Source organism: Dendrobates tinctorius, unplaced genomic scaffold (genome assembly GCF_039654945.1).
Source record: "Dendrobates tinctorius isolate UK_male_01 unplaced genomic scaffold, ASM3965494v1 ptg000040l, whole genome shotgun sequence".
NCBI lineage: Eukaryota > Metazoa > Chordata > Amphibia > Anura > Dendrobatidae > Dendrobates > Dendrobates tinctorius.
In genome coordinates, this window is record NW_027361708.1 from 9493490 (window position 1) to 9505538 (window position 12049).

General features: G+C 45.1%; 1 pseudogene; it reads left to right on the forward strand.

The window, feature by feature from the left end:
* Nucleotides 1–2730: 2730 nt before the first annotated feature.
* On the forward strand, nt 2731–2836 carry LOC141088763 (U5 spliceosomal RNA; annotated as a pseudogene).
* Nucleotides 2837–12049: the final 9213 nt, after the last annotated feature.

The window sequence follows — 12049 nt, forward strand, 5'->3', positions numbered from 1 at the left end:
GCCGCTATCTGCAGACCGGATATAACTTCAAGAGAAATGTGCTGTCTTCCAGGTGCAAAAGTTAAAGATGTGTCTGACAGGATATCAGGACTCTTCAGACCTACAGATGACTACCCATTCCTGCTACTACATGTGGGGACAAATGACACCGCAAGAAACGACCTGGAAACCATCTGCAGAGACATTGAAGACTCAGGCAAGAAAGTGAAAGAACTGGGAGCGCTGGTGGTCTTCTATTCCATCCTCCCAGTGGATGGCCATGGAACAAGGAGGTGGAATAAGATTCTGCAGGTGAACAACTGGCTACGTCGATGGTGCCGTCAGCAACAATTTGGATTTATAGATCACGGAGTGAAGTACCTTTACGATGGACTACTTGCTAGAGATGGGGTGCACCTTACGAAGACTGGAAAACATGTATTTGGAAGTCGCCTTCCTACACTTGTAAGGAGAGCTTTAAACTAGAACAACGTGGGAAGGGAAGCAAAAAAACAGAAAAAGCCATACACCTGAAAAATGCTATTGAGAACTCTGCTATTAGAAGTGGAAAGGAAGAACAAAGACAAAAGAATCTAATTAATAAAAATACTGGAGAAAGAGAAACCAATCACAAACTAAAATGTTTCTATACTAATGCACAAAGCATGGGCAACAAACAAGGAGAATTGGAACTACTAACACAGGAAAATAAATATGATGTCATTGGAATCACTGAAACTTGGTGGGACAATACACATGATTGGAATACAAGACTAGAAGGATATAACTTATTTGCAAGAAACAGACTTGATAAACGAGGAGGAGGTGTTGCATTGTATGTTAGAATCGCGTATATCTGCACAGAGATTGAAGCTTCAGAGACTGGGAGTTCTGTGGAAACTGTTTGGGTAAGAATACAAGGACAGAACAATGGAAAGGACACCAGTGTAGGCATTTACTACAGGCCGCCTGTGCAAGCTGAAGATATGGATGAACTCTTTATGCATCAAATGGCCAAGTTCTCCAAAAAATATGACATAGTTGTCATGGGAGATTTCAACTATCTAGACATTTGTTGGGAATCTCTCTCAGGCAAAACTAACAGGTCAAGGAAATTCTTATCCTCTCTTGCTGACAACTTTATCTTCCAAAAGGTAGGGGAGAAAACAAGGGGAACTGCTACCTTGGATCTAATCCTTATAAACAGGGAGGAAATGGTTGAGGAGGTAAAAGTGGCTGGGACCCTAGGAGGTAGCGACCATGCTATTTTAGAATTTTGGATAACTAGAGGAGGAAGACCTGTGAAGACTCAGACGTCAAGGTTAGATTTCAGAAAGGCAGATTTTAAGGGATTCAGAAAGAGAATTGGAGGGATCCAATGGCTGGATATACTTAAAGACAAAAATGTCCAGGAAGGATGGGAAATCTTGAAAAATGAAATTCTCAAAGCACAATTGTTAACAATTCCAAAAAGAGGGAAGACTAGGAAGCATTTAAGGAAGCCAGGATGGATGAACACAGAACTTAAGCACATGCTAAAAAGGAAGAAAAAATGTTTATAAGATGGAAAGAGGGAGGCATATCTAAAGAAGAATATAATGCTGTCTGCAGAACCTGCAGGGCACAAATCAGATTAGCTAAAGCTGACAATGAATTGAGGCTTGCAAGAGATGTCAAAAGCAATAATAAAGGATTTTGGGGATATGTCAAAAGTAAAAGAAAAGTCAAAGATGCTATAGGATTTTTACAGGATGAAAATGATGAAATGGTAAGACGGGATGTTGAGAAGGCCGAACTTTTAAATTCCTATTTTGCATCTGTTTTCTCTCAGAAAGGAAATCTAACATCAACTGTTCTTCACTGTCCTATTAAGGGAATAGAAGAATCCAGGATAACTATAAACAGAAAGATAGTGAGGAAACACTTAGCTAACCTAAATGAATTCAAGTCTCCAGGTCCAGATGGATTACACCCCAGAGTACTGAAGGAGATAGCAGAAGAAATTTTTGAACCCCTCTCCATAATCTTTGAAAATTCTTGGAGAACAGGAGAAGTCCCAGAAGACTGAAGAAGAGCAAATGTTTTCCTATCTTCAAAAAGGGGAAGAAGGTGGACCCAGGCAACTATAGGCCGGTGAGTCTGACTTCTATACCAGGAAGGATCTTTGAACAAATTATTAAACAACATGTATGTCAGTACCTGGATAAGAATGACACTTGAATTTGGTTCTTCCTCTCTGTAGTGGAGGTTTGCGTGAATTCCGGAGCGGAAGGCAATTTTATGTCGTCTGCCTTCGCTCAACGGCACTCCATTATGTTATCTAGGCCAGTCACTGTCAGAGTGGTGAACGGCGCAACTCTGCCCTCACAGATTAACCACCAGATGGCCCCATTGTTACTCTCGATGTCTCCATCTCATCAGGAGACGATATCCCTCCTCTTCATGCCCGAGGGTATCGACCAGGTACTTCTAGGGGTCCCCTGGTTGCGGTATCACTCTCCCCATATTGAGTGGTCCTAGGGGAAGATTCTTGGTTGGGGTAAATCATGTGAGGGTAGATGTATGAGGGAGTGTGTTCAGGTTGCCTCCACCGAGGTCGCCCCAGATATTTCCCCACTCCCCAAACACTATCGTTAGTATGCAGACGTGTTCTCCAAAAAGGCGGCGGAAACCCTTCCACCGCATCGCCTGTTATGAATGGATCACCGAGGAGAAGAGCAGGTCCAGGCTAAGCTACAGAAAATACTCTGTATATTCTGGTTTCTCTTCAGAACGTAAAAATCTTTCGCCTTTTACTAAAGATTTCCATGGAGAGGAGCAAAACTGAGATTTGTGGCAATTTTTGCACACTTAAGCTACAGAAAACCAGAGAGGTTGGTACCTAAGCGGATTGCAGACCCCTGATCCTATCCACACAACTATCAGTAGGCGTGGAGCGTACCTACGATGATCCTAGACGCCTCAGCACAGCCAGAGAGCTAACTAAGCATAAAGCAAGAAAGGGGAAATCTAAACTGCCCCAGAGCAGACCCAAAAGGAATGGATAGCCCCCAAACATATATTATCGGTGAGACAAGATAAAAGCACAAACACAGGCAGGAAAATAGACTGAGAAAATCATGGGGCCCACACTGACTAGACAGGACAGGAAAGGAAAGACACTGTCTGCAATCACGCAGAAAACCCTGCAAAAAGTCCAACACGTCTGATGCAAAATACACTGAAGTCACACAACTTCTCCACCCACTATATCAGCACTCTGGTATATTCTGAAAGCAGAGCAAAAAGAGACCAATATAAAAGGGACAAAACAAACTGGCACAAGCAGTAATATATGGGCAGTGATTCAGCACAGCCCCAGCTGGAGCTGGCTGACCCGCACCAAGAAGAGATAGACAAATGTTATGAATGAGTCACCGAAGGAGGAAAAAACAAAAATACAAGCTAAGTCCAGAAAACCGGAGAGGTTGGTAGCTATCGGATTGCAGACCCCTGATCCTATCCGCAACAACTAACAGTAGCGGTGGGGGGTACCTACGATGCCCTAGACCCCTCGATCACAGCCGGAGAACTAAATAGGCCTAAAGAAAAAAAGGGGAAATCTAAACTGCCCCAGAGCAGACCCCAAAGCAATAGGCAGCCCCCAACATATAATGACGGTGAAGCAAGATGAAAACACTAACACAGATAGAAAGATAGGTTGAGCAAACGATGGGGCCCAAGCTAACTAAAAAGGACAGGATAGAAAAGCTGCTGTCTGCAATCCGTAAAAAACCCTACCAAAAAATGTCCCAACTGTCTGATAGGAAAAACAGGCCCTGAAGTCACTAGGACTTCAAAATGACTATATCAGCACTCAGGTAAATTCTGAGGACAGAGCAAAGAGACAAACTGATCAGAGACAAAAATGCAACTCAGCACACCCCCAACCGGGGATGGCTGAACTCCAAAAAACAAGGTAAACAAAACAAAACTAATAAGTTCAATAGCAGAGCAAAAACTTATCTTTGGGAAGCAGGAATCAGACTGGTCTCCAAGAATCCAGCAGAGAAATCACCAGCGACTCAGAAGGGCGTCGGCTGCCTTATATCCAGTCAGAAGTTCCTTTTACCCAGTCATCATCTACCAGATCAGGTGTTTGGTAATCAGCCTCACTACCTTCCTTCACCAGAAGAGGGAGTTCATCAGACATCGATGGTGAAGGGGAAAATGAACTCACAACAAACAAAGCCAGATCAAATGCAAACAGAATAGCAAATAAACCACTTAGCTGAACATGCAGGGACAGAGCTGGAGAAATCAGACCTCAGGAGGAACTGGAAGCAAATCACCAGCCGGGATAGAGGGAGTCGACTGTCTTAAATCCCAATCGGAAACCCCAGATCTCCAATCGTCTTCGTCATCATCAGGTGGCAAGCCTCTGTCAATCAGATCAACTCCATTACCTCCAGTAACCACCAGAGGGTGCCCAGAAAGAGAACTCGCAATCCCTCTGTCGATCTGACCAGCTCCACTACCTTCAGTAATAACCAGAGGGAGGCCAGAAAGCGAATTCACAACAATCGCCCCTATGACTGACCTATTGACCTCTTGCTGGGTGCTCAGCCTCCCCAGGGTCGAGTCTACCCGTTATCTGTCCCGGAGACTGAGGCCCGGTCTCAATACATCAGGGAGAACCTGGCAAGAGGATTCATTAGGAAGTCAGTGTCACCAGCGGGGGGCGGGATTCTTCTTCATCCAGAAGAAGGGTGGAGAACTTCGTCCCCGCATCAATTACAGGGGTCTTAACACCACAACCGTTAAGAATAAGTATCTTCTGTCCCTGATATCGGAACTGTTCGATAGGTTACAAGGAGCGAGGGTTTTATCCAAACTGGATCTGCGGGGAGCCTATAACCTGAAACGCATCCATGAGGGAGATGAATGGAAGATGCCTTTAACACCAGGGATGGCCATTAGGAATACCTTGTCATGCCCTTTGGGCTCTGTAATGCCCCTGCCGTCTTTCAAGACTTTGTAAACGATATCTTTCGAGATATGCTCTCCACCTCGGTGGTGGTCTATCTGGATGATATTCTCATCTTCTCACCAGATATTGACTCCCACCGGAGAGAGGTTTGCAAGGTCTTCGACAGCTTACGGGCCAACTCCCTCTACACCAAGTTGGAGAAGTGCCTATTTGAGCAGGAGTCCTTGCTTTTCCTGGGCTATATTATTTCTGCCCAGGGTTTGGCTATGGATCCTGCCAAACTGCAGGCGGTAATGGACTGGCAGGAACCCCACTCCCTCAAAGCGTTGCAGCGCTTTCTGGGGTTTGTGAACTACTACCGTCAGTTCATTCCCCACTTCTCCACCTTGGTAGCTTCCTTGGTTGCCCTCACCAAGAAGGGAGCAAACCCCAAGTTATGGTTGGAGCAGGTCTCCAAGGCCGTCTCCTCCATCAAGTCTCACTTTGCTAGCGCTCCCATTCTACTTCGCCCCGATGTAGATAAGCCATTCATCTTGGAGGTGGATGCCTCTTCTGTCGGTGCTGGAGTGGTCCTCTTCCAGAAGGACGCTCAGGGTCGGAAGCACCCTTGCTTTTTCTATTCCAAGACCTTTTCACCGGCGGAGAGGAATTATTCCATCAGGGACAGGGAGCTGCTAGCAATGAAATTGGCCTTTTCCTAGAAGGGGCTCGGTTCCCTTTCCAGTTGTTTACCGACCATAAAAACTTGGTATACCTACAGACAGCCCAGCGGCTGAATTCTCGCCAGGCCAGATGGTCCCTTTTCTACTCCCGGTTCCACTTCACCCTACATTTCCTTTCTGGTGAGAAGAATGTCCAGGCTGATGCTCTCTCGCACTCCGTGGTGTCAGCGGAGGAGGAGGATGAGGAGCCTCAGCTAATTGTCCCATCTGAGAATCTGAGGACTGTGGTTCCGGTCGCCCTTGAGTCGGTGCCTCCAGGCAAGACTTTTGTCCCTGCCCGTTTGCGACTGGAGGTCCTCTCATGGGCTCACGCTTCTAGGGTGGGTGGACACTTTGGGATGAAGCGGACCTCTGAGCTACTGGCGAGGACCTATTGGTGGCTGCATATGGCCCGAGATGTCAGAGACTACATTCGGGCGTGCGTCTCCTGCGCCAAGAATAGGTCTCCCTGACAACGGCCCGCTGGGCTACTTTACCCCCTGCCGGTGGCGGACAGGCCCTGGGAAATGGTTGGCATGGACTTCGTGGTGGGTCTGCCCAAGTCCATTGGCAGCACTGTGATTTGAGTTGTCACCAACCATTTCTCTAAAATGGTGCACCTGGTGCCCCTTTCTTGGCTACCTTCTGCACGGAGCCTGGCAGTGATATTCATCAAACATGTCTTTCGCCTACATGGCATACCAGACAAGATTGTCAGTGACCGCGGTCCCCAGTTTGTGTCTCGGTTCTGGAGAGAGCTCTGTCACTTGCTCAGCATTGAGCTAAATTTCTCCTCGGCTTACCATCTCAAGACAAATGGGTTGGTAGAGAGGGCCAACCAGACCCTGGTCACATACCTACAACATTTTGTCTTGGCCAGGCAGGATGACTGGGCATCCTTGCTACCATGGGCGGAATTCGCCTTGAACAACTCTGTGGCCGATTCCACCGGCCTGACACCATTCCTCCTTAATTAAGGCCAGCATCCACGCGGTCCGGTGCCCATGCCCTTGTCATCCACAGACTCTAGGGTGGCAGACTGGGAGGTGGAGGCACATGATATTTGGGACCACACTCAGGATGCCATCAGGGCCTCCAAGAAAGAATGAGGGTCTCCACGGATGCACTCTGGCACCCTGCTCCAACCTTCGCCCCTGACGACTTGGTAAGGCTCTCCGCCCGTAACATCAGGGTGTGGGTTGAGTCCTCTAAGTTCTCACCTTGCTACATAAGTCCCTTCAAGGTCCTCGAACAGGTTAATCCTGTGGTCTACCCGCTGGCCCTTCCTTCACGCCTGGGTATCACCGACACCTTCCACGTTTCCCTCCTTAAGCCCGTCTACATGTCCCGGTTCTCTGAGTCATCTGCCGGGACATTGGGCTTGTCCTCGGACAAGTATGAGGTAGAGGCCATTGTTGGGTGCCAGGTTGTACATGGCAAAAATTATTATCTGGTGGACTGGAAGGGTCATGGCCCAGAGGATCGGACCTGGGAACCTATGGAAAACATCCACGCTCCTCTGCTCATTGCGGCCTTTGAGTGTAGCGAGGCTCTAGGGGGGGGATAATGTTAGGCATCAAGTTTCCCCCACTGCACTGGGGGAATCTCAAGCCATGTCCTCTGCGGTCACCCATTCCTCTGCAGCTGCAGAGATTCCTGCTCAGCAGAGACATCAGTCTAGATGTCTTGCACAGGCTGATGCTAGGTGTCTGCTTGCTCTTTATGGCTCTGCTATAACTTCATGCTTGAGTCAGCAGCAAGTAGATGCTTCTGGGACTAAGTCCTGTCTTTTGGGTACTGAGCATGCCCATGGGACGAACTCTCTTTGGAGGTCGGAGGTCACATGCGCAGGTCCCGTTCCTGCTCGGACTGGTCCACTACTGGGAAGGTCCCGGAAGGACGCCACTATAAAAGAGCCACATAGCCACTCAGCCATGCACTAGTATAGACTCTTATGGGTAGTTGTGTGCGAAGATGGATGCATGAGACAGGTAACTGACTCATTAAGAACCCTTCCGCTTGGTTGTGTATGGTACAGGTATTACAGAGTAAGAGTCAGCGCCAGTAGTGGAATAGTCTATGTGCCACAGAGCATCCCACTCTCCACACAAGCGTTAGTGCCATACAGTGCCATCCAGCACAAGGCACCTCTGCACTGCACGAGCAGCAGTGTTCCTTACAGCGGCACCGTGCGCTAATTAAGTGCTTTCCTCCCTGCTCTGGGTGGTTAGTGGCGTCCGCGGGAGCGGTGCAGTGTGCACTTGGTGCAATTTATATTTTCCGTTATCTTGCTGGCACCGCAGCTGTGGTGCTGAATGCTAGTGGTCTAGAGGGACTCTAGCCCCGAGCCTCTGGGGCAGAGTTCTGTGACCGTTAGCTAGTGCTCACCCAGCCGAGCCCTGTGAGTATTAACAGGCTCTGGCATTTGGTTCAGCAGCTCTGTGAGGTAACATAGTTCGCCCCTGTGCACACCAGGTCAGCAGATATCTCCCCGGTGTTCACTTAGTTCTCCGCCATTACCGAGCAGCAGTTTAACATCTCTGCATGGTGGACCCCGGGCTGCGAATGCACCTTATTCCATCTTTATTATTTGGTGCGTTCTGCAAGCCCGTAACAATATATATATATATATACTGTATATATATATATATATATATATATATGTATATATAAAAACTTCCCTCTTGGGTCCTGTACAGGAGGCCTGGAAGTTTGAATGTTCTGTGCAGGATCTTAGGCTAGTTTCACACTAGCGTCTTTTTGTGCTGCGCCTTGTGCGCATACCAAATACATGCAAAAAATGCATCATGCGTTTTGCATGCATTTGCTGTTTTTTTGCGCATGTTATTTAACCAGTTTGTCACCATGTTAACTGAAAAAACGCATGCGATTTTAAATGCATGCGTGCGCATGTCCTAGCACACGCGTGCATTCTCATAGACTGTAATGCTGTTTTTTTGCGCATTCCATGCGCTAATGTGCGCATGCGTTTTTTTGAGACAGGTCGGATGGACCAAAAATGCAGCAAGTTGCATCCGAGGTGCCTAGGCACACACTACAAAAAAAGCATGTGCACGAATACGCATACGAACGCGTGCATGCGCTAGACCATGCGCACCCATGTTAAATATAGGGGAGCAATGCACATGCGCTCGATAGCGCACAAGGCGTAGCGCTAAAAAACTTAAGTGTGAAACCAGCCTTAGTTGTTCCCAGCATTGTGCTTTTCTGGGACAGAGAGCTCAGATGTTGCTCCTGGGATCAGTTGTAGCCATTCTTCCAACTTAGAGGTCACTGCTCCAAGTCACCACTGGAATCACTGTTGCCTTCACCTTCCACATCTTCTCCAGTTCTCCTTTTAGGCCCAGGTATTTCCCCAGCTTTTCATATTCCTTCTTTCTGATGCTGCTGTCACTTGGCACTGCCACATCTATTATCATTGCTGTCTCCTGGTTCTTGCCTACAATCACAATGTCTGGGTTTTTAGCCAACAGCTTATCTGTCTGGATCTTGAAGTCCCACAGGATTTTTGCCCTTTTTTCCTCCACCACTTTTTCTGGGGTCTCCCACCTGGACTTAGGGGGACTTAGCCCATATGCTGTGCAGATGTTCCTGTATGCAATGTATACAATGCCCGCTACATATATATATATACTGTATATGTGTGTATATATATATATGTATACACTGTATCTACTGTATAATAATAATACTAATAATAATTGTAACCACAATTTCCGATGATAATGTATGCATATGTTAAGTACTACCTAACAGCTATTACAAAGTCTTATAAACCACATCCTCAGAGTCTCAATGTAGTGTGACATTACCTTTTTAATGGACTATGTTATATGAGAACACATTCTGAAAGGTTTTTCATGCTAGTTGCCTGTAGATGTTGGTGAGCAGATAGTCTGAAAGAGATGCATGAGAATCCATTCATCCATGCAAGCATCAGCTACATAATACAAGTAAAACAGCTCTGAATGGTTTCAATTATTCTATTATTCCCACTCATTTTACTTCCAACATCAGTCCTCTCATTTTACAAACTAAATGAACCATACTATAAGTGATATAACTTTACTCTCATGTGGGATTCATGGTCTTGTATTACGAGTACAAAGCAAATCCACCTTGGTTCTTAATGAGTGGTAACGAGGATGTACAACTCCTATGCATTAATAACACACAGAGGAAATGTTTAAGGTCAAGGTTGTAGCTGATCCCATTCACATTGTTCAAATTTCTACTGTATATTTTGTGACAGTAGTCCACCACAAACCATTAGTACTGGTGACCTAAGTCACTGGTTTTACAATTCTTCTATTGCATTATATACAGTAGTTGATGTAACAATTATAAATTAATTTAGAGTCAATAACCTCTGAGTACAATAAATAATAGTTAAATATATTATATTTTTCCCTAGACAAATGTAAATGTAAGCTTTAACCAGTCTCTGTAATGTCTGTTCCGTTGTAAGGACATGGAACTGTTGCAGTAATTGACTATTGATTCATTGATCAATTCTGTGGCCAGTTTTTGGCTACAGTGGTCACATACCTGTTGGTGCTGGAAAAGAATGGCATGTAGGAATGCAGGAAGTACTAGGGAATAACATATTATTATAGACAGAGAGTAAACTTTTTTTAATTATTATTTTTAGACTAGAATGGTCCCTGTTTTTGAAAAAAAAAGGTAGAAAACGCCATTAAATCACTATTGTTTATTTTCATGTGAGGACATTAAGCATATTTTTTCAAATTTTGGAAGTTTCTTCAACAAAAAAACACAAAGTAAAATTGTTGATTTATATGGGTGCAATACACATCAACAGTGATATTTTCTTAATTTGCACTTATTATTGGAATTTTTACATTGCTTTTGACCTCTATCTGCTCTATTCTGTCTGGTTGTATCACTGTACTAGCTTGGCAGAACTTGGCAGCACTGCAGAACAGCAAGCATGACCATACCTTTTCAATTCCAAACTACAATTCCCACAAGCCATTTGCAGTTATGCATGTCACACAGTATGTGCAAAGGTTAGAAATGCATCTGATACCTTCTTTGAAAAACTAAGTTATGACTCTTAAACTTTCACTTTTACGTTCAGAATTGCCAAGGGCTGAGATTCTTTATTAGTTTCCACAGTATTACCATAAAACATAGTAATGATATCACTTGGTTACCTATAGAGTTGATTGAACCATTTGAAATTTTAATTTACCAGCTTCAATTACGGCAATTTTCTCCCAAAAAATGATTTGCGGGAAGTAAATTTGCTGCAAACTCAATACTGCAAAGTCTCTAATTTTCCTGAAAATATACTGAATGCCTAACTTTCAAAGATTTCTGTTGTGAGCTCATCTGTTCATTCACCTTTTGTGTCCGAGGATCTCCCTCTTCTGGTGAAGGAAGGTAGTGAGGCTGATTTGGATGAAATAAACCAAACACCTGATCAGGTGGACTGTGACTGGGTAACAGGAACTTCAGACTGGATATAAGGCAGCCGACGCCCTTCTGAGTGGCTGGTGATTTCTCTGCTGGATTCTTGGAGACCAGTCTGCTTCCTGCTTCCCAAAGATAAGTTTTTGCTCTGCTATTGAACTTATTAGTTTTGGTTTTGTTTACCTTGTTTTTTGAGTTTAGCCGTCCCCGGCCGTGGGTGTGCTGGATTCTTATTCCTTGATCAGTGTTCTCTTTTGCTCTGCTTTCAGAATATTCTGAGTGCTGATATAGGGTTTGAAGTCTAGTGACTTCAGGGTCCTTTTTGCTTATCAGTTGTGTTGGTAATATTTTTAGCAGGGTTTTCTCGGATTGCAGACAGCAGCTTTTCTGTACTGTCCTTTTTAGTTAGCTTGGGCCCCATCGTTTGCTCAACCTATCTTTCTATCTGTGTTAGTGTTGTCATCTTCTTTCACCGTCATTATATGTTGGGGTCTGCCTGTTGCTTTGGGGTCTGCTCTGGGGCAGTCAGTTTTTCCCTTTTCTCTCTTTAGGCTTATTTAGATCTCTGGCTGTGATGAGTTGTCTAGGATCACCGTAGGAACACTCCACGGCTACTGCTAGTTGTGTGATAGGATTAGGGGTCTGCAATCTGCTAGTTTCCAACTTCTCTGATTTTCTGGGCTGAGTTTGTGTTTTGTTTCTTCCTCTTCGGTGACTCAATCATAACAGGTTTCTTGGGACCATTTGATCTCTTCAATGCAAAAGTAGTCTTATTATTATCCAAGTGACCGTAATCAAAGTGGCTAAGTGAAATCAGAAGATAATTGTTAAGTAATTCAACTACTTAGATTGTGAGCACTTGGCATTGTTTAGACGCCAGTACAGCCTTTAAGTTTTCCCAGGCAAAGCTGCTAAAAAAGGCAGGTGATCATTTTCATGAGGT